This window comes from Pinus tabuliformis, chromosome J (assembly GCF_031772625.1).
Source record: "Pinus tabuliformis cultivar Carrire ecotype Pingquan chromosome J, CPIR1, whole genome shotgun sequence".
NCBI classification, from domain to species: domain Eukaryota; kingdom Viridiplantae; phylum Streptophyta; class Pinopsida; order Pinales; family Pinaceae; genus Pinus; species Pinus tabuliformis.
The window spans coordinates 165,878,815-165,900,590 of NC_142295.1; positions in this window are offsets into that span (position 1 = coordinate 165,878,815).

Consider the following 21,776-nt stretch of genomic DNA (forward strand, 5'->3'; position numbering starts at 1 on the left):
GTAAAGGAAACAATTATGCATACAGATCATCAACCACTTCAATATTTGCACTCACAAACTAAATTGCAGCAATCAAGACACTGTAGGTGGATGGGTTTTCTACAACAGTTTCATCTTGTCATCAGATATAAGAAGGGAATACACAATAAAGTTGCAGATATGTTATCAAGACCAACCATAAATGCATCTACTATACTTAAGCATAACTCAGTATTGCATGAAAGCTACATTGAACAATATGCTCAAGATGTAGATTTTAAAGTTGTATATGCAACTTTAAGTCATGGCAAACAAGTAGAAGAATTGGATTACCATGTTAAAGACCAACTCTTGTATCATTTGGGAAAGTTATGCATTCCTCAAACTGAAAGAGTTAACATAATCCGAGAAGCACATACTTCTCTAATATCAGGTCATTTTGGTGTAAGTAAAACAGTTGCACAGCTACAAAGGTTCTGTTATTGGCCAAGAATGCATGAAACAATTTCTAGATATATTAAAGGGTGTACCATGTGTGCTAAAAGCAAGCCCAACAATAGAAAACTAGGCTTGTACACTCCACTTCCAGTTCCTTCTCATCCTTGGGAAAGTGTTTCCATGGACTTTGTTGGGGGATTGCCAAAATCTAGAAAAGGTCATGATTATTTATATGTTATTGTGGACAGGTTCAAAAAAATGTGTATTTTAATACCTTGTAACAAGCAGATTACAGCTGAACAAACAACAAAGTTGTTCTTTCAGCATGTATGGGTTCATTTTGGGTTACCCACTTCTATTGTATCTGATCGAGATTCCCGATTTGTTGGGAAGTTTTGGTCAAGTCTATGGGAGTTGATGGACACTAGATTGAAGAAGAGCACAACATTTCATCCACAAACAGATGGCCAAATAGAGGTGGTCAATAGGACAGTGATCTAGTTGCTCAGGGGCTATTGTAGCAAGCATCCCAAGCTTTGGGATGAACATTTATGTTATGTGCAACATGCTTACAACCATGCTAAGCACTCTTCTACACAAAGATCTCCTTTTGAGACTTGTTTTGGTTTTACACCAAGGTCTCCCTTGGATTTTGTCTTTAGTAAAGACATAATAGTTGATGGACACAGTGATGTGGACAAAGCAACCAAGTTCATTGAACAGATCCAAGAAATTCACCAGGTAGTGCAGGAACAGTTGGAAAGAACCTAGGCCAAGTACAAGGCAAGGCATGATAAGCATCAAATTGAGCATAGCTTCCAAGTTGGTGATCAAGTCTGGCTATACATCAACAAAGACAAAATGCAAGGTGAAGGTAAGAAGCTGAAGCCAATAAGGTATGGGCCTTTCAAGATACTTGAGAAAATTGGTGAGAATGCTTTTCACCTTGATTTTCCAGCTTACATGCACATCTATTCAGTAGTTAATGCAAAGAACTTGAGACTATTTGAACCTTCATTGATTGAAGATCCCGAAGAGCAAAGTCAGTTGCCTTTTATTGATGATTTGTTGCCTGAATATCTCAATGAGTTGCAGTAAGATATAGTTCTGGATAGGCATTGTAGAGTGGATGTTGAGTACCTAATAATCAGACTCAAGGGTTCAAAACCAAGCAGTGCAAGATGGATAGAGATTGAACAAGCAAGGAAGCTGTATCCTCACTTGATTGATGCTTAAAAACCAACTTTTGCTGGTCCAAAATCTTTTTCAATGGCAAGGCATGATCCAAATGGATCCAATAAAACCCTCTAAGTCTTCAAAGTATTCTAAAGATCAAAACTATTGCAAAAGAAGAACTCTTAGAAATAGCGGATAACACTATTGGGAGTGAATAAACATGAAGAGATAGTGGAAAAATAGAGTATCGATGGTTTAAACAACTTTGCATAGGAGCCGTTGGATCTGGCCAATCAACGGTCCAGATCCGATTGGCATATCGCAATTGGTGAAGGTAGGCAGAGGCTATCGGAGGCGACCATATAAATGTTGCGATAGCGATCAGCGGGGTCAACGAGGACCATCGATCAAGTGCACAGATCGATGGCCCAGGTTAACCCGCCATATCGCATTAGCAAATTACAAGGGAGCGCTTACAACGGCCCAGGGACTATGCGATGTGGGATTGCGATATATATCACATCGCAATATCGCGTCGGAGCATTACAACGGAGCGGGGTTGATAACAAATGCAACTTGCGATAGCCAGACTCGATAATGTTACAGATGATACTCTATATATTTTGAGATCCGGAAAATAGCATTTTCCTGTGTATTTTGCATTTCCGCTAAAATTAATGAAATACTAAGGAAATATGCTGATGCGATGAAACTCGACTCAAAAGGGTTTATTAATGCAGTTGTATACTATTTCACGTCATATACAAGCCATTTTGTGGGATTTTCAATGTTTTAATGTATTTTTCAAATACAAAGGGAAACCACGAAACAAGCGGGATTTCGAGTGGGCTATAGGCGATAAGTGGTTTTGGCCGGGCTCTGCCCGAGCCCATACACTGGCTGCCACGTGGCTGGGCACTGGAGAGAGAAAACCACCCTTTTCAGGCAGTTAACCCCATACGCATGAGCCGCCCGAAATGAACCTCAGCCATTGGATCAAGGTCTCTCAGATCAACGGTGGAGATGCGATAAGCGATATAAAGGTGTAGTCGATAGGAGTTATAAGGAGGAATTTATAATATTTCAAATCCAATAAATGGCAGATTGGTGGATTTTCACAGTTTTTAGTGTATTTATCTGTGTAAACAGAGAACGCTATTTTTGGGGATTTCAAAGGCCCGGTGGTCCCTTCCGTTGCAGAACAGGTGGCCACCTTCCCTGAAGAAGTTATGCCATGATTGCTAACGCTCAGAAGGGGATTCGAGCGGGCAGAGGCCGAGAGGCAAAGAGCCTGAGAAGGGGAAACGAACAGAGAACGTCGATTGGCTTTAAAGCCACAGAAGACAGAAGAGAGGGACAAGCAGTGTTGAGATAGAGCAAAGACAGAGACAGAGAGTGAGAGGGAGAGTTTGTGTACTTAGAGAGGCTTGAGGGATTCAAGCAAACTCCTGCTGTTTTGTATCTGTTGTGTTGAGACTCAATTTGAGCTCACACTTTGTAAAACTATGCTCTTGAAGACATAATAGATAGGTCACCACTGAAGGCTAGACCAGGAGACGTAGCCCAAGAGTTTTGGGTGAACTCCATATTAAACTTGCTGTGTTTATGTGTGTTGTCTATTATGTTTCTTTAACTGCTTCCTTGTCTATGTTATTCACAATCTTATCGATCCATTGCACTAAGTAATATAGGCAAATCCATGCACATGAGTCTGTAATACCTTAAAATTAATCTAAGATATTCATTTTTAGATCAAGGAAGATCCTAGTAGGACTCTTCAGTCCAGGGATGGAGCCTATGTTGATTCATTGTGATAGAGTTGCATAAAAGTCTCTGAGAATATAGTGTTTCATCATAGGTCAAAGCATATAGACATCATGGACCATCATCTTAGAGATTGTGTGTAGAGGAGGGTTGTTATGTTATAGTATATTCCTATAGAGAAACATGTTGCATACATCTTGACCAAGGCCCTATCAAGGGGTAGGTTCGAGTTTCATAGAGGCAGGATTGGGGTTGTCCAAAATCCCTTCCTTGCTGAGCGGGAGTGTTGAAAATGTAGTAAGAATGACTTCTTTGACTTGTGCCTTAGTCAAAGATTCCCATTTGAATTCAATCTCATGGTTACTTGAGTTAGATTTTAGTTAACATGTGTGATGTGGCCTATCACTAAGTTATTGTTAGTTAATTCGAGTTAGATGGCATACAATGAGATTTTGAATATGATGGCTAAAATTAGCTATCTAGTGGAGCTAACTCTAGTGTATGTGAGTTAACTGATCTATAGTTCTAGTATAGAGATATACATGAGTTTAGTTGAATAGTTGACTTTTGTTAACTCAAATTACTCTTAGTTGACTCCAAAAACTTCTAAATTTAGCCCTAGTAGGTCATGCAATTTGAATTACCTATTGAGATTGATTGTAATCATTATTGTACAAAAAGTTTTGGTGTATAGGCTTGAGAAGAAAGCTGAGTATTTCTCTTGGGAATTGTGTAAGGAAATAGGAGAAATTCATGTTTTTAGGGGCATATTTGCGCTAGGAAATAGGAGCTTCTTAACAGGCCTTATTTGCCTAAGTGTTGGGAAAGTCTTGTGTAGAGTTGATCAATGTTACAAGGTGCTTCAGGCTTGAAGAAAATTCTATGTAATAGATCAGATTTCTCAGTTGATTCAATACAAGCAATCATGGTTTTTTCCCAGTTGGGTTCCCAAGATATATTGTGTATGCTATGTGTGATTGTGTTTCTATTCATTGTTTTCTTTCCACAAATTTTTGGTGGAGAAATCTTGTGTCTTTTGTGATCAATTTGATCTCATTAGCAGTTGCAAGGTTTCAAGGATTTTCTATAGCGTTCTCTAAATACCCAAACAAATCTCCAAATACCAAAAGAAAATTTGTAATGTAAAACCCTGACTTAAGGTGGTATAAATTCTCCTTCAAAAGGTAAGTGAAACCCTATTCTAGGTAACCCTTCAAATTGGTCTGTAAAGTAGCGAATTAAACTTTAAATTGAGTGCAAAACATGTCATAATTGTGCCATTAAAAGGGTTGTGTTTCACCTGCAACAAGAATTTAACCTTGAGAATCCAAAAATGAAAGAAAACACACTCGATTACAACAAAAATCCTGACCTGAAGTCTCTTGTACAAGGCCGAAGTTGATCATCTAAAGCTCGTAATCATTTTGGAGATGAACTACTTCTCAAATCTTCACTCTTCTTCAACAAGGTGACTTGTAACAAAGATAGAACCTCCAAACCCCAAAAGAACCTTTACCAAGCCCTAACCTACTCTATAATTCCTACGTTAGATGCTCAGGGGTGGCTGAAAATTTCAGAGTAATTCTCTTCATAAGATCGTTCGTTAAAAGTGCATAGTTAAGAGAAGAGGCATGGATTTATTTTATAAACAAAAGGAGGGCTTAAATATGAATGTTGGGAGGTTTTGGAGGGCTTCATGAAGTAGATGTTCAAACTAAAATAATTCATGTTTTGTGTTCTAAGTAAGTAAGGCCATGAGCCTTATGGAGGAGGGATATTAGCCTATAGAACACAAAGGATGCTTATTATGGATCAAAAGTAATTTAATACCTTACCTAAGATGATATTTCAATTAACAATAATGAATGACCCTTATGTTAGATATTTAATTACTACCAGCGAATGAATGCGTGCCATGTCACCACCCCTTGGGGTTTTAGCCCTCTAACCGGGGTCTCCAACTTCAAACCGTGAAGAATAATGTGGTTTGCCACATGCCACCAGAAACATATCTATGAGAAGAATCCATCTAGAGTAGTATGGATGCGAGAAACAATGAGTTTCCATGTCATATTGATCAACCAAAGAGGGGCATCACCTGGTGCTGCTTGGGTTTACATCAATGACAACCAATTATCAACAATAAGGTATTACCAATACTTGGCGAGAGTATGGCTATGATAGAATTAACGAATGAGTAGACACCTTAAAGGTTAAAACCCTCAAAACAATGTTAGATCAACCTTAAAAGCATAATTAAGAGGGCTATTTTCCACTTGGGATGTTAAATCAAGAACCTAGGCACAATTCCTAAGAAAAATGTTCAGATTAAAAATGTAATATGTGAATTTTATTATTGGCAATAAATATATAATTTACAATAATTTACCCCTTTTTATGAAGTTATAGAAAAAAAGACAAGAATTTGAATTTTGAAAGTTGTTGGTTGTTGGGATTATGGCTTAAGCGCCTTATCTCCACTAGGGTAATGATGGTCAAGATGAACTCCCCATTGAGAAATCTAGGGCATCAATAGTTAGGTGATAGGAATTTACTTCTTGATTACAATATTCTCTTCGAGTTATTATTGTGTTCTTTTCATCAAGACAATTACCAAATCATGAACAATAAAAAGACAAGAGACACAATATATAGGCTATCATCCAGGGCGAAAACCTCTCACTCTTTGAGAGGAAAACCCAAACAAATTCTTCTTATAGAAACTTCAGTTGGCGAATACCCAGAACATGACAAAGACCCTTGACACTAGAGTCCTTCCAAGACTAAGTCACAAGCCTCCTCTTGAATGATGCTCTTCCTCTTCCTCTTCTCGGCTTCCTTCATATTCTTGGCCTCTTCTTGTAGGAATGCAATCCTTTATCTTCATAACAAAAAGCCTAGATATGACTTGGTTCCTCAAATAGTCTGCTTCTTGAGAGATACTCTTCTCTCTCTAACTCGACTTCCTTCAATGAAGACTTCCTCCAAAACAATATCACTTTTAGGTAACTGCAATCTTCGATCTTCCCTTGCTAACTTTGGACGTACAACCTTCGTACGTGAGAGGGTATACTTAGCCCAAAACAATACTCAATGATGCCACTCTCCCTCGTTATCCTTCCTTCATTGCACACTGTCTTTAAGGCTATTTCTAAGATGAATTGCACACTTGTTATGAGAGACTTGCTTCACCGATTTGATTGCCTCCAAATGAGGCCGAGCACTAGTATATATAGTTGTTGGTCATAACTATTAGGCCGACATGATCCCTTTGGAGTAGGCCGACTTCATCTTCTAGATTTATCCTTTCGTTGTAGGCTGAATTGAGTGAGGGCCAGTGACACGGTCTTAGAGGGTTACTTACAAAGACAAATATGACTCTTTACATTGTGTAATATGCCTTTAATACATGAAAATGACTCTTTATACTTTTATGACTAGATGAAAATATCCCTAAGGGCTTTGTTGTAGCGGCTACAACCACCCTCCAGAATTTTTCCTTTACTTCGTTTTGGAGCCTCCCTCCTTGAAATCACTGCAACTATCCTACACTGATTAGGTACTTGTGTGAATTTGAGTTCATCTATCGTTTCACAACTTGTGTACAACTCACTTGTCTCGTCAGTCAATCACAAGCATACCCAACACTTGGTTCACATCCGGTCAACCGACTGTCGGGCAAAACTATGCAAATTTTAAGGGAAACTTTTCTTCCCCTCCAGAAATGTGCAGTGCAGCCCAACAAATTCCTTGCACTTAGAAATTACATAGAGAAAGTCAGGCAACCTTTCTCTGGAAATTGTGCAGAGCAGGCCAGTCGACAATGCTCTGGAAAACTGCGTAGTTTCAGCCAGTTGTACTGCCATCCAGAATTGTGTAGAAACTAGCCTAGCTACACTGCCATCCGGAAATATGCAGAGCAGCCCAGGCCAGCTGCACTATTCTCCAGAATTGCGCAAAATTGGCCAACTACACTACTCTTTGGAAATGTGTAGAGCAGCCCAACATCACTGCTTTGGAAAATTGCACAGAGATGACCAATTAGCTAAGGCCTCTCAGTCCAGAAACAACGCAGAAGTTTTTACTCACTAACTGTCTGTCGCATGTGCCTGTAGGCTGTCTGATTCCCTCTAGAAATGAGCAATTCTTCCTCACATGCTGGGAAAATTTTCCTGAAAAAGAAAAAAGAAAAAAACAAAAAAGCATCCCTATATTTTATGGATCTATTTTTAGCAGTAGGAGTTACATGCAAAACCATTTTTAGAAACTTCCCGCCAAGTGTCGCTTTTTCCTAGATTTGTGGCATGCACGTATTAAACCCTAATTTTACCAAATCTATTTAAATGACACTTCAGAGATCATTCTTCACATTCGATCTTGGAGCTATGGCATTCCAAGGCATCTACGAACCTTCGGCACAATTGACGCAACTATCTAGGTAAGTTTTGTTTTTCATGCCTTTTGCTGCTTTTTTCTGTTGCTTTTTAGTTTTCGGCTTGTATGCATGTTGTTTCCTTGGTCTTATTGAATGAACGTTGGCGATTCAATGTATTTTAGCTTGTAGAAGTGTTGTTTCAAGATTTGCGTTACCTTTCCTTAGTGTCACAAGCATAACATTGTTTCTACACTCACAATCAATGTTTCAACGATTCGCTTCATGAGCTTCTTGGTTGTGTCGTTTGAATGATTTCTGCACTCACTTGAATCGCATGCATGCTTATTTCACTCAAAACTACACCATCTTCACACACACATTCACGCCTTCGTGCTTTCAGGTTGCTATCAGGAAGATTCGGGCTGTCTCGGCCCCGATCCTGTGTCTCCCAGCAAGATCTGCACATTCTTGGCAGTCAAGGCTCTGCCTTACCTCTAGGATGTGCGTAGAGGATGCCAACACTATCCCCAGGATGTGCTCTACGTAATTCTGGGAGGTTGTACCCAGTCTTGCCCACCGGAACTGCGCAATGCGTAGTTCTGGCCAGCAATCTGACCTGACTGTTCTTTGCATTGTGCAATTTTAGTGAGCAGTCTGCCTCTTTGGACTATGCACTGCGCAGATCCAACCTCACTAGCAGCAGGGACTGTGCAATGCACATTTCTAGTTGACAGTCTCCCAGATTCCCGAAGTCAGTTATGCACAATCTTTCCCAATAGTCACCAGTTTCTTTCCTAAATGTTTCTCGAAGTTGTTTGATGTTTTAACGGACATTGTCTCGCCATGAATGTCTTCTCTGTCTCCAGGTACTACAGGTTTTTGAGCAACTTCTCAGCAATACAAGTATCATGGCCTCCAAGAGAGATGGATGAAAAGACACAATTGAAAGCAATACTGGGGACGCGGTTGAACATGGGTTAATGAGCTTGCCCATGTACATATATGCACACCTGTTCATCGAGAAGGACATCAAGATCACATGGCAAGACATCAACACCATATTCTCAAGAAGCTTTGAGGAAAATTTGGAGGATCGACAGGTCTATGTGAACATCCATAAGTCAGGACTATACAAGGTTTCATGCAGGTTTCCCGTGTTCCCTTGCACAGATGTGATCCACTGGATTGTCTCACACATTGATCCCGAGACAATGATACTGAGCAGTGTTAGTGGAGCAAGGCTTGCTTCCTTCAGGATGGAGGATTATTAGGAGATATATCATTTTCCATTCCCAGTGAGTAGGATGGATGCACTGTTTTACACTCCCAACGACAACACAAACACGATATATCTTGAAGCATTGGGTAAAGGAGCCAACAAAGTTCAGGATGAAACCCAACCAGATATACTGGACAAAGACACTCAGAAAGGCATATCAGTTCTTGGTCATCTTCACATGCCGCTTGTATGGACAAGGGAGTACAAAAACCTTCCCGCAGAGTTGGGTTGCTATGTTGGATAAGATGGCAAGTGATGGAAAACCATTCAACTGGTCCGACATGTTGGCTCTCTAGTTGAAAGTGCATCTACCCAATGCCCAGAGTCCACCCAAGGATCAACAAGCAAAGTTCTTCATGTATGCATACTTGCTCAATGAAATCTGTGCCCGTCAACAGTTTCCCGGCATGGGTTGGGCATTAACACCTTCAGAAAGTGCTGTGAACATATATTGCAAGTTTCTCTTAGATTGCAACTATTGAGGAGTCTTGGATAGAATATGTGACAATTTCATCGCCCCTCTGCACAGGATGATATTTGAACAAGATCCACCCGGCATTGTCCCATGCAACAATGGTGGTGTTGCTAAAATTGTAGATTGGTACGCCTCATCCGAGGGAACCTTCATTAGGATGTACAACGTGGATAAAACTCCGCATGTGTTGTCAAGGTTTTCCATGGACAAGTTGGTCATGCAGGAGGTTGCATACCACATCTCGACAGAGTTGTCAGCTGGATTTCACAAGAAGAAGAAGGCACCATGGCCCACGCTTCATGTGCGAATTGGGTTGTATGCGATCAGGAGTTTGAAATAAGTAGATGCCAAAGTGGAAGAATTCAAGAAGTTTAAGTTCAAAACCAATAGTTTCAATCCATACGACCCACATGGTTTATGCAGGTACCACTGTGCGAGATTGTACTATCCTTGGATCCACGGTGCGTGTCATTGGCTAGAGGAAGACCCATGGAGATATTGTTACAACTCCTATAGGCTCAATGAACTAGTTAACATTGCAGTGAAGTGGCTAGCAACACTCAAGGAAATAGCACCACAGGGAGCAACAACAACAACAACAAAAAGCAGCAAACCTATGCAAGATAAAGCCAAAAGGAAGATTACCGAAGGCACAGAGATGAAGCAAAGCTACAAGTTCAAGGAAGACCCACTTGTAGAAAAGGTAGCTTTGGAGATAGATGCGAAGAGGCATCAACATGACAGGAGGATAGCGCAAAGAAAGAGAGAGAAGCAAAGGCTGTAAGACACTGAGAGGATGTTGCAGGAAGTCCAGTAGAAGCTCAGGGAAGAACAAGAGTTGCGCATAAGAGAGAAGGAAGCGCAACATGAGCATGAAAAGGAACAAGAACAAGAACAAGAACAAGAGGAAGTACAAGGCACATAGACAACGAAAACTACACCAATACAGGTTGAAGACTTTAACCCAATAGTAGATGAGGAATAGGGTGAGCAGTTACAGGAACATGAACTTTCTCTGCAGGATAAATAGATAGTATAACGGATGGACATGGAGGTGGAACAACCAGAACAAGATCAGGATACTGACTTCATTCCAAAAGCAACAGAGGTCACTCCACAGGCTTCACCAGCTCCAACAACAAAGCAAGTCCCAAGCAAGCAAGGGGATACCATTCTCCTTGAGGATCATCTGGGAATAGAGATGTACAACATAGCCCTTGATGAGTCGCAACACAAAGTTGTACAAGCACGTGGAGCGCACACCCCAAATGAGCATGCATCACCTGCGCACTTGGAGGAACGGGTGATGCGTTAGATGTACAGAGACATCCAACTGCCTTGGCCGATGCTATAAAGGCTTATGCTAAAGCCACGAGCTTGAGTGTTAGGTTCTTGGTAGCAGAAAATGAGTGCATGGCTAAGGAGCTGCAAGCAGCCAAGAAAAGAGAGGAATAATCAACATGATCCTCCAGAGAAAAGATGAAGATGGCCATACTTGTTGAAGTATCAAATCCTAAGACATTCACAAAAATATTGTATGATAGGTTCTTCACCATGCACAAGGCAGTTGTCCACCTACATGGTCATCAGCAGCGCTGCACCAAGATAAAGCGAACACTCGTAGACATACACACTGCAGTTGATCATGTACAGACATGGAAAATGAGATACAAGGGAGCCCCGCTTCACTTGCACAAGATGATGAAGCCGCAGATGGAGTTGGACAATGGATGGATTTGGTTTCAGATCCAAAACTATGAGGAACTCTCGTCACTCATCACTAGTGTGGAGTCTTCATATGCACGAATGTACATGAGTTTGGATGTCATGGTGAGAAAGTATGGCTCCCCGTCGATTAGTACACTCACCGAGGCCAAAGAGAAGAACCAATTTACACTGGATCTCAATGCGTACTTTGATGAGTTGATGCTCATGACCACCAACACAAATTTACAAGTCAACACAGATAACATGCGGATGTACATCGCTAGTTCGACCTTGCTCATGACAATGTTGCGCATGTTACAGGATGAGTTGGACCGAGGTTCCAAATCAGTATACCTAGAAGAAATGGAGGCAAGAGTTTGTTTCCAGAAGGACTTCATCAAAGAGTACATGGACACCATTGCACACTATCAAGCATGGCATCAGTTTGTCACCGAGGATCACGGAGAGAAGGTTGTTGAGTTGTTATTTCCACAACTGTCCGAATCTTAGTATTGCCTTGGCTGGCTGACTCAATCCAACTTTGTCCCACATGGGTATATGTGGAAAGTATATCATTTTTGTATACGTGATGTAAAGTGAAATTCCAAGTGTCATTTGTGGACTACAAACAATCATATGTAATGTAAAGAGTCATGAGGGTAGTCCAAGAGTAACAAAGGGGAATGTCAAGGGTCACCCCACCATTTGTTATAAATAAAACCTCATAACTCATAGAACAAGATTTTGGGAGCCAAGATTTTCCTAGGCATTACTTAGAGAGGGCTTGGAGAGTATTGTGATGAGCCTTGGATTCTCCACAATGCAGAGAAATAACATCTCTTTTTAAGAGCAGGCATGTTGACTATAACGTTCCACTATTGGGGCTAAAGGATTTCATGGTTGTATGTATGGATGGAACTTTCACTTTATATAATATGACAAAGCCAACACGTTTCATGCATATGTTATTATTGTAGTTAGACTATTCTGGTTACTTTAGCAGTGTATGTAGTTTTACTAATGCATTGATGTATGGACTATTCCAAATGTGATTGTATGAATCTTATTGAAGTGTGTTGTTGGTTTAACTCATCACTTTGGATTTTCGACTATTCTGCTTTTCAGTTTGTGATGTCATTTAGAGCGTGTGTTCCTTTCAGGCTGAGTACTATTACAGACTTCTAAGGGACAAAATTCTTTTCCCCCTCCGTGTATTAGAAGCTCCCCATGCATCTCTCCTGACTTGTTGCAAGGTCAAACACCTACTTCCGACAAGGATGTCTTGCTCACCTCTTCGTGCTATCACAATCAAGGCATAGCTTTATTACCCACTACTGGAATCCTACTCCAAATGGTCTAAGGTCTAGTTGGGACTTCTTACCGGGGAGATCCCCTGACATGTTGGCGAGTCTAACACTGTCAACATTTCTGACTCTAGAAGGAGGGGAAGTTGACAAGCTGAGTCCTCAAAATCTGTTTTGAATCTTCACACATCTATCATGTCTTATGTTACACTTCACCCTCCGAGATGTTTGTCTTATGGAGATGAATTTGAAATCCTGGAGGAGTTCTGGTATCTCTTGTCATGGAACGCATATGAAGGTGAAGGCGGAACATCTTGGGAGAGGCATAGTCTTGCATTTTCCACTCTATGTGAAAATATTGAATCCCGTGAGGATTATGTGATTTGCACGTTGTTCGCATTCACACTTTGTGGGCACCCATTGCAATGGCTTAAGACACTACCCGAAAAATCTATTCACTCATTTGGTCACCTTGTTTTAGAGTTATGTCATGCTTTCCATAACTTCGATTGTCAAGCACTTAATAAAAAAAATCTCCAACTACGGAAAGTCCCTGATGAGTTTGTGGCACAATTCTGGTATCGCTTTCGTAATCTCGCATTTCAATTCCCAGAGGATGAAATTGATTAGGAATTTCTCAATGAAATATTTTAGTATATTCTTCACATATCTCAGAATTCGCATATCTTAGAATCATTAAAACTGACCCTAGCATACCTTGGTGTTAGAGCTGCTAAATCCAAAGGGGACACGGTTGTTGTCACAAGTGACTGTCTGTCTTCATCTCGTCAAACATATTTGGCCCCACAGTGTGAAGCGGGAGAAGGTGCACATCTATTTGTTGAATTGTCACATCTTCCCACCCCGCTTGCTCTTGATCTCTACACAGATTTGGCTTACAAGACTATTGGTTGTCACATGGACTTATTTCCTCAACCTCTGTCCCCGCGTTATGTTGATCCTTCGGATTGTACTATGCTGTGTTCTCTCATTCTGGACTCCACACTTGTTGTTCATGACGATCAAGTTGTCGACAGAGTTGGTGTTGAGCAGCCAACCTGCGCTATCATTTATGATGAGTATGTGTGGGAATCTGAAGAAGAACCTGCGGTGAAGGATGACCTCCTTTTGTCTACACCTCATCTGCTTTTTTCTGACATCTTTGGTGATTCTGCCATTGTTGATTTTCCGTGTGATAATACATTCCCAGATGCATCTACTTCCAACCATTCACATAATACACTAGATGTCAGTCTATCATTGCATAGCAGAGAGGACACATATGTGTTTTCAAATCCACTCAATATTTCATCTGTCATTTCTGAAAACGCAGAGTGTGAAAATTATTGCTTCTCATCAACCCCTCTGTACGATTCATCAGACCATGAGGATGCCAATGAAAATATCGAATTTTTTGATCATGGTTGTCATGATCTCTTTTCTCCTTCATTTGATCATGATGTTGATTCATTTGCTGTCGATCTTTCTAAGCCACCCATCTTCGATGATCTACATGTCAATGAAGTGGAAACCCCATAAGAAGTCGATGCACTTCAACCTGAACTGATGGTTATGTCAGGTCCTCGTTGTCTTGAGGTCAATTCCGCTCTAGATCAGAAATTTGTTGAAACACCCAATGCTCCTCATCACTCACCTATTTGCATTGAAGATCAATCTAGTTCACATAATTCACATCCTCCACCTGAATCACATGATCCCATCACTCGTGCATTGGAGGAATCTTAAACAATGAGTACTCTTACTAAGTGTAATATGTCTTTCTTTCTCATGTTTGCTCATGTGTCATGATCAAAAGAGTGTACATGTATGTTCTCTGAACGTGGTGTGAAGCATGACCGTGATACGTCCGCAGAATGCTTGACTTGTGCCTTTATTCTTTTCTTTTTTGTGGATATTTTAAAACTCGGAGCATGTTGGTCTTCACTGTTATATCTTTCATGTTTGCTGGTTTACACGTTTATCGTTCTCGTAAACCACGCCTTCACCAACATGGGTCAACCAATGTGCCGATGGCTGCATTGGAAATATCACTTCACGTGAGCTGACCCATGCACTATTTAGCTTAGGAGTAGGAGTAGTGTTTTCTTTCTTGTTTTTCTTGGTTTGCATGCTTTCTTTGTTTACTTTGTTTGTGTTTCTTATTTTCTTACTTTGTTTTCTTGCTTGGCTTTCATTTACTTCTGTCCTTTTCTTTCTGTTCATTTGCTTGTTTTTCACCCATAGGTTTAGTTTCGCATGAAACCGTGTGTGGCTCTCGAGACAAGCAAGGTAAAGTACAAGAGGACTTGTACTGCTATCAACACTTGGTTATATGTTGTCCTCTCTCTTTATGAAAGAACTTGTTGTCTTCAGTTGATGATACCATGACGAAAAATACGTTATGTTCAAGTGAGTCTTGGTGAAAACACAACGCTTGCCCTTTAAATAATACCACCTACTCTAACAGTTCTTTTTGGTGAACCATAGTCAACTCAGTCAAGTTGAGTAAGGTGAGGGGGAAAACCTTAACAAGAAGTGTCATAGGTGTAGAAATTTTCACTGTAGATCAACAAATTATGTAATATACTAAAGCAAAATACAAGATCTACTTCTACAACAAACTTTGCGGAAGCTTAATCGAATTCAGCAAGATCAAATAGAACAGATATAGCTGAGAACGAGAAATCAATCACACATGAACACAGAAGAATAACCCGTGGAAAGCCTCAGCCTGAAATCCCAATCTTTGTATATCATACAAGTGGAAACATGTTCAGATTACAAAAAGAATCAGCTTCACAAGCTATCCTGCTCTCTCTGCAATCCAACTGCTACTCATAGACAGTCAAAGGCTTCTCACAAACCTTCTCCTATATCCTCCAAGCCTCCTATTTCCTTGTGTAGTTTTTCCCGGGGTCCAGTGCTTCCACTTGTGTGAATTCCCACCTCACACAGCTTACTTGGCTCAGAATTAACTACACAAACCTGAAGGAGATAAATCTTTCAGCATGGATGAGTTTCCTTTATAGGAAAAAATTCATCCAACTGATAGTACACTATCCCTCCTCTGATCTCAACTGGGTCTCTGACAGAACTGACATGCATGAGTTATTTATGAGAAAATATTCAGTTATCTGGAGAGCAGCAGTTACATGCATGCAAGCATTAACTAACTGAACTCACAATTAATTCAACAAACTGTTTGAATTAATATAACTGGACTTGACTTAATTAACTAAGCCAACTAATTACAACTCAATATTACAACTCATCCTTATCTCTTTAACTGATGGATAAATTCCTCAACCAATGGAGAAATTGTTGCATGTCCCCACATAGACTTCATGTTTATTTTTCCTTAACTAATTAACTCAAGATGAATTAATTAATTAATTTACAAACAGCTGCTAAGATCAAATTCGAATTTTACTTCACTATTTTAGTTCAGGGACTAACTAAAATAGGAATCTATCTCAAACTGCTATTTTTAGCAATGTTATTTATAGCACTTCCATTTTTCATTCCTTGCTGCTATGTCCAACACTGGTACCTAAATTTCTATTTATAGTAGTGCTATTTTTAGCATTTCTTGTTGCCATTTTCAACACTCCCTCTCAACAAGAAAGGCATTCAACTCGAACCCGATCCTGAACCTTTGGAATGTTCTGCATGCAACACTTCTCCCAAGTGTGGTTGCTCCAGCAACTCTAGAAACAAAAAAACTCCCAACTGACCTCTCTGTTGGGCTAGAAACATACTCTGATGCTGAAGCTCCCTCTGCCATTGAAAAGTGCTCCCTCTTTGACCTCTGAGCTGTTGCAACACTCCATGCATCTCGCACCATTGCACACCTCTCTGTGCCATCCTGCACTGGTGCAACACTCCTGTGCCTCTCGCATTGTTGTAGCCTGCTAGCTCTGTACTGTCTTGGGATTCCTGCACTGTAGCTCTCTCTTCCGCTCCATCCGCATCTGTCTCTACCCACTTAGCCAGTCCTGCTACTCCTCATCGAGGCTCCCGTAGCAAATTCTAATCAAAGAGGTTGGGTACCTCAATGATCCTGCCCCTATTCCAGCCACATCGCCCCACCTCCAACCTGGAGGTATGGATGCATGTGATCCCTCTGCCCACTTGGCTCGAAATTTCCCCCTACTAGAGGTCTCTACATGAGTGGATGCCTCCACTCTATCTCCTCTTGGCTTCCCCAGTTGTGGCTGCTCCACAACCTCTTGAAGCTACTTCACCAATCGTGGCTCCTCCACAATCGTCTGAGACTTCTCCTGTGGCTGCATGCTGAGAGGTAATGTACTCTCCCTCTCAACCACCAAGTCTCCATCAGTTGCCTTACTCCTCAAGGCTTTGCATGCATCTTGAACCTCAAGAGCATACAGGTTCTTGACTCGTGAACTGATCTACTTCACCTGTCTCATGGTGATGTGTCGAAGGAAAACCTTTCCCTTATTGAAGACTACATCATAGCCCTTGTCTTCCAGCATGACGATCGACACCAAATTTTTCTTTAGTCTCGGTACATACTTGACATCAGTCAAGGTAATGCAAGCTCCATGCTCCCTTTGAAAAACAACCATGCCTACACCTGAGACACTATACTTTTCATCATTACCCATCACTATGAGTATCTGGAGATCTTTCTCCTCCAAGGTACTGAACAAACTCTTGTCGTTGGTCATATGGAAAGAAGCTCCACTATCAAGAAACCAACCACTTCCCACCATGGATGAAACCATGCATGTGAAAAGTGTGAAATCCAACTCAAACTGTGAGGCCAATGCCTCACCTTCTGATCCTTCCATGGATCCTTTCTTGGATTTCCTCAGTGGAAAATTTGTAGCAAAATGGCCCACTTCATGACAACGAAAGCATCACACTTTCGATTTGTCAAACTTCTTCCCACCATGTAAAGAACTGGATTTGGGATGAGAATCCTTCTCCTTCCCTTTATTTTCCTTACTCGCTAAGGCGCAGTTTTCATCATCCTCCTTGGATGAAGAACCATCTCTGATGCTTCTTCTTATCTCCTCCCGCATCAGATCCGACCAAAGTCATTCCCAATCTGGCAGTTTTTCTCTTCCATTAACCGAGTCTTGGTAGCTATGCCAGCTCTTAGGAAGACTGAGGAGTGCAAGACTCACCATGTCATCATTGGCTGTCGTGATCCCTACACTTCCAAGCTCATCCTTGCAGGTGGTGAGCTTGTTCAGATATGTAGAGATCGTGTCGCCCTTTTCACACTTGATTTTCCAAAGCTTGTCTTTCAACGCCAGCTTCCTCTGATCGTTGTTGTTCTGATATAGATCTTTCAATGTTTTCCACATTGAAAATGGTGTCTCCTTCCCATGGAGGCTCGAGACAATGTGGTCTCGAACTCCCTCCAGGAGGATTCTCCTTGCTCTAGCCACACATTTCTTCCATTCCGCCAATTTTGTAGCATTAGCTGCTGCGGGCTTGGGGAATTCTTGATCAATGAAGTCCTTTAGACCGTTATCCTCTAATACTGCTTCCATGTGATCCTTCCAGGCTATATAATTCGAGCTGCCATCAAGGGCATACTCGAGTCTTAAACCGTTGAATGCCATTGGTGAAATTTGAGATGTGATAAGAATTAAAATTCTATAATCAAGAACTTGAAACTTCGAACTTCTCCTTTCTTTGTATATTGTTCTTTGCTTTGATCACCTTTGCTTTGATACCATGTAGAAATTTCTCTATAGATCAGCTAGCTCCGATACCATGTAGAAATTTTCACTGTAGATCAACAGATTATGTAATATACTAAAGCAAAATACAAGATCTAATTCTACAACAAACTTTGTGGAAGCTTAATCGAATTGAGCAAGATCAAATATAACACATATAACTGAGAACGAGAAATCAATCACACATGAACACAAAAGAATAACCCGGGGAAAGCCTTAGCCTAAAACCCTAATCTCTGTATATCAAACAAGTGGAAATATGTTCAGATTACAAAAAGAATCAGCTTCACAAGCTATCCGGCTCTCTCTGCAATCCAACTGTTGCTCATAGATAGTTAAAGGCTTCTCACAAACCTTCTCCTCTGTCCTCCAAGCCTCCTATTTCCTTGTGCAGTTTTTCCCGGGGTCCAGTGCTTCCACTTGTGTGAATTCCCACCTCACACAGCTCACTTGGCTTAGAATTAACTGCATAAACCTGAAGGAGATAAATCCTTTAGCATGGATGAGTTTCCTTTATAGGAAAAAATTCATCCAACTAATAGCACACTGTCCCTCCTCTAATATCAATTGGGTCTCTGACAGAACTGACATGTATGAGTTATTTATGAGAGAATATTTAGTTATCTGGAGAGCAGCAGTTACATGCATGCAAGCATTAACTAACTGAACTCACAATTAATTCAACAAACTGTTTGAATTAATCTAACTAGACTTGACTCAGTTAACTGAGCCAACTAATTACAACTCATCCTTATCTCTTTAACTAATGGATAAATTCCCCAATCGATGGAGAAATTGTTGCATGTCCCCACATAGACTTCATGTTTATTTTTCCTTAACTAATTAACTCAAGATGAATTAATAATTAATTTACAAATAGCTGCTAAGACAAAATTCGAATTTTACTTCACTGTTTTAGTTCGGGGACTAACTAAAATAGGAATCTATTCCGAACTACTATTTTTCGCAATTCTATTTATAGTAGTTCTATTTTTAGCACTTCTATTTTTAGAATTTCTTGTTGCCATTTTCAACAATAGGTATACATAAAATACTTCTTTGAATGGACAACCATTTTTGCTCTCAATAAATTGGGATACCTCTTCTGCCTCTGAAATAAATAAGTGCCTATGCATAGTTCTTTGAAAAATGAAAAAATAAATAAGGTGAAAGAAGAGAATTCTTCCTGCGTAGAGAGGTGATGCAAATAACTCTGCCAGGGTACTGACCAGGCTCGTTGGCAGCGGAGTGATGCTTGTGTCCATGCATGACTCCGTCGGGGTACTGTCCAAACCTACTGGTAGCAGAGCAACACCAGAGATGAAAATAAGACTCTAACATCTTTATTACTTGTGTACCAATATACCCTTCATCCCCAACCGAAACAAATGACTTGACTTGTCTTGGAATGTGTGCTCACCGACCAAGAGAATGGTGAGGAACTATATCTTTAACTCAAGCTTAGTATTGAAGCCATGACAATCGAAGAATCAAACAATACTTCCGGAGGAGTTAGACTCGCTTTTAACGAACAAGGCCCATACAGAGAGTTGGAGTTCTACCAGTGTGTCGCCAATGTTGTAGCGGCTACAACCACCCTCCAAAATTTTGCCTTTTCTTTGTTTTGGAGCCTCCGTCCTCGAAATCACCATAGCCATCCTGCATTGATCATGTACTTGTGCTTATTTGAGTTCATCCGTCATTTCACAGCTTGTGTACAACTCACTTGTCTCATCAGTGAACCACAAGTATACCCAACATTTGGTTCACATCCGGCCAATCGACTGTCGGGAAAAACTACGCAAATCTGGAGGGCAGCTTGTCTTCCCCTCCAAAAATGCACAGAGAAGCCTAGCAACTGCCCTGCACTCATAAATTGCGCAGAGCAGGCCAAGCAACCTTGCTATGGAAATTGCGTAGATCAGGCCAGCCGACACTGCTCTAGAAAATTGCATAGTTTCAACCAGTTGTACTATATTTTAGTTTGTATAAGTATTGTTTCAAGTTTTTCATTACCTTTCATTAGTGTCACACACATAACACTGTTTCTGCACTCACAGTCGCCGTTTCGGCGACTTGCTTCATGAGCTTCTTGGTTTTGTCATTTGACAAATTTTTGCACTCTCTTGAATCACATGCATTCTTATTTCACTCATATCTGCACAATCCTCGCACACACATTCACTCCATGCTTTCGGGTTGCTATCAGGCAGATATGGGTTGTCTCGACCCCGATATTGTGTCTCCCAGCAAGCTCTGTGCATTCTTGGCAATCAAGGCTCTGCCTTACCTCCAGGAATTGCGCAAAGGCTGCCCACACTGTCCCCAGGATATGCTTTGCGTAATCCTGGGAGGCAGTGCCCAATCCTGCCCACTAAAATTACGCAATGCATAGTTTCGACCAACAACCTGGCCTGACTGTTCTGTGCATTGCGTAATTTCAGTCAGCAATCTACCTCTGGACTGCACATTGCGCAGATCCAGCCAGCAGTCAGCTTCACTGGCAGCTGGGACTGTGCAATGCGCAGTTTTAGTTGACATTCTCTAAATTTCCCGAAGTCAGTGTCATGCAATCTTGCCCAGCAATCACTAGTTTGTTGCCTAAATGTTTCTCAAAGTTGTTTGATGTATTAGCTGACATTGTCTCGCCATGAGTGTCTTCTCTATTTCCATGTACTACAGGTTTTTGAGCAGCTTCTCAACAGTATAGGTATCATGGCCTACTAGATCAAAAGACACAGTTGAAAGTAGTACTGGGGATGTGGTTGAATAGGGTCAATGAGCTTGCCCATGTACACATAAAAACACCTGTTCATTGAGAAGGACATCAAGGTCACATGGCAAGAAATCAACACTATCTGATCGAGCAGCTTTGAGGAAAATCTGGAGGATCGACAATTTTATGTGAACATCCAGAAGTCAGGACCATACAAGGATGCATCCAAGTTTCCTATGTACTCTTGCAAATATGTGATCCACTGGATTGTCTCAAACACTGATCCTGAGACAATGATACTGAGAAGTGTCAGTGGAGAAAGGCTTGCTTCCTTCAGGACAGAGGATTATTAGGAGATATATCATTTTCCATTCCCAGTGAGCAGGATGGATGCATCGTTTTACACTCCCAACGGCAACACGAACACAAGAGATATCTTGAAGCGTTGGGTAAAGGAGCCAACAAAGTTCAGGACGACACCCAACTAGATATATAGGACAAAGACACTCAGGAAGGCATATCAATTCTTGGTCATCTTCGCATGCTGCTTGTATGGCCAAGGGAGTACAAAAACCTTCCCGCAGAGTTGGGTTGCTATGTTGGATTAGCTGGCAAGTGAAGGAAAACCATTCAACTGGTCCGACATGTTGGCCATCTAGTTGAAAGTGCATCTACCCGATGCTTGGATTTTGCCCAAGGATCAACAAGAAAAGTTCTTCATGTCTGCATACTTGCTCGATGCAATTTGTGCTCGTCAATAGTTTCTCGACATGGGTTGGGCATGGACACCTTCAGAAAGTGTTGTGAACTTATATTGTAAGTTGTTCTTAGATTGTAGCTACCAAG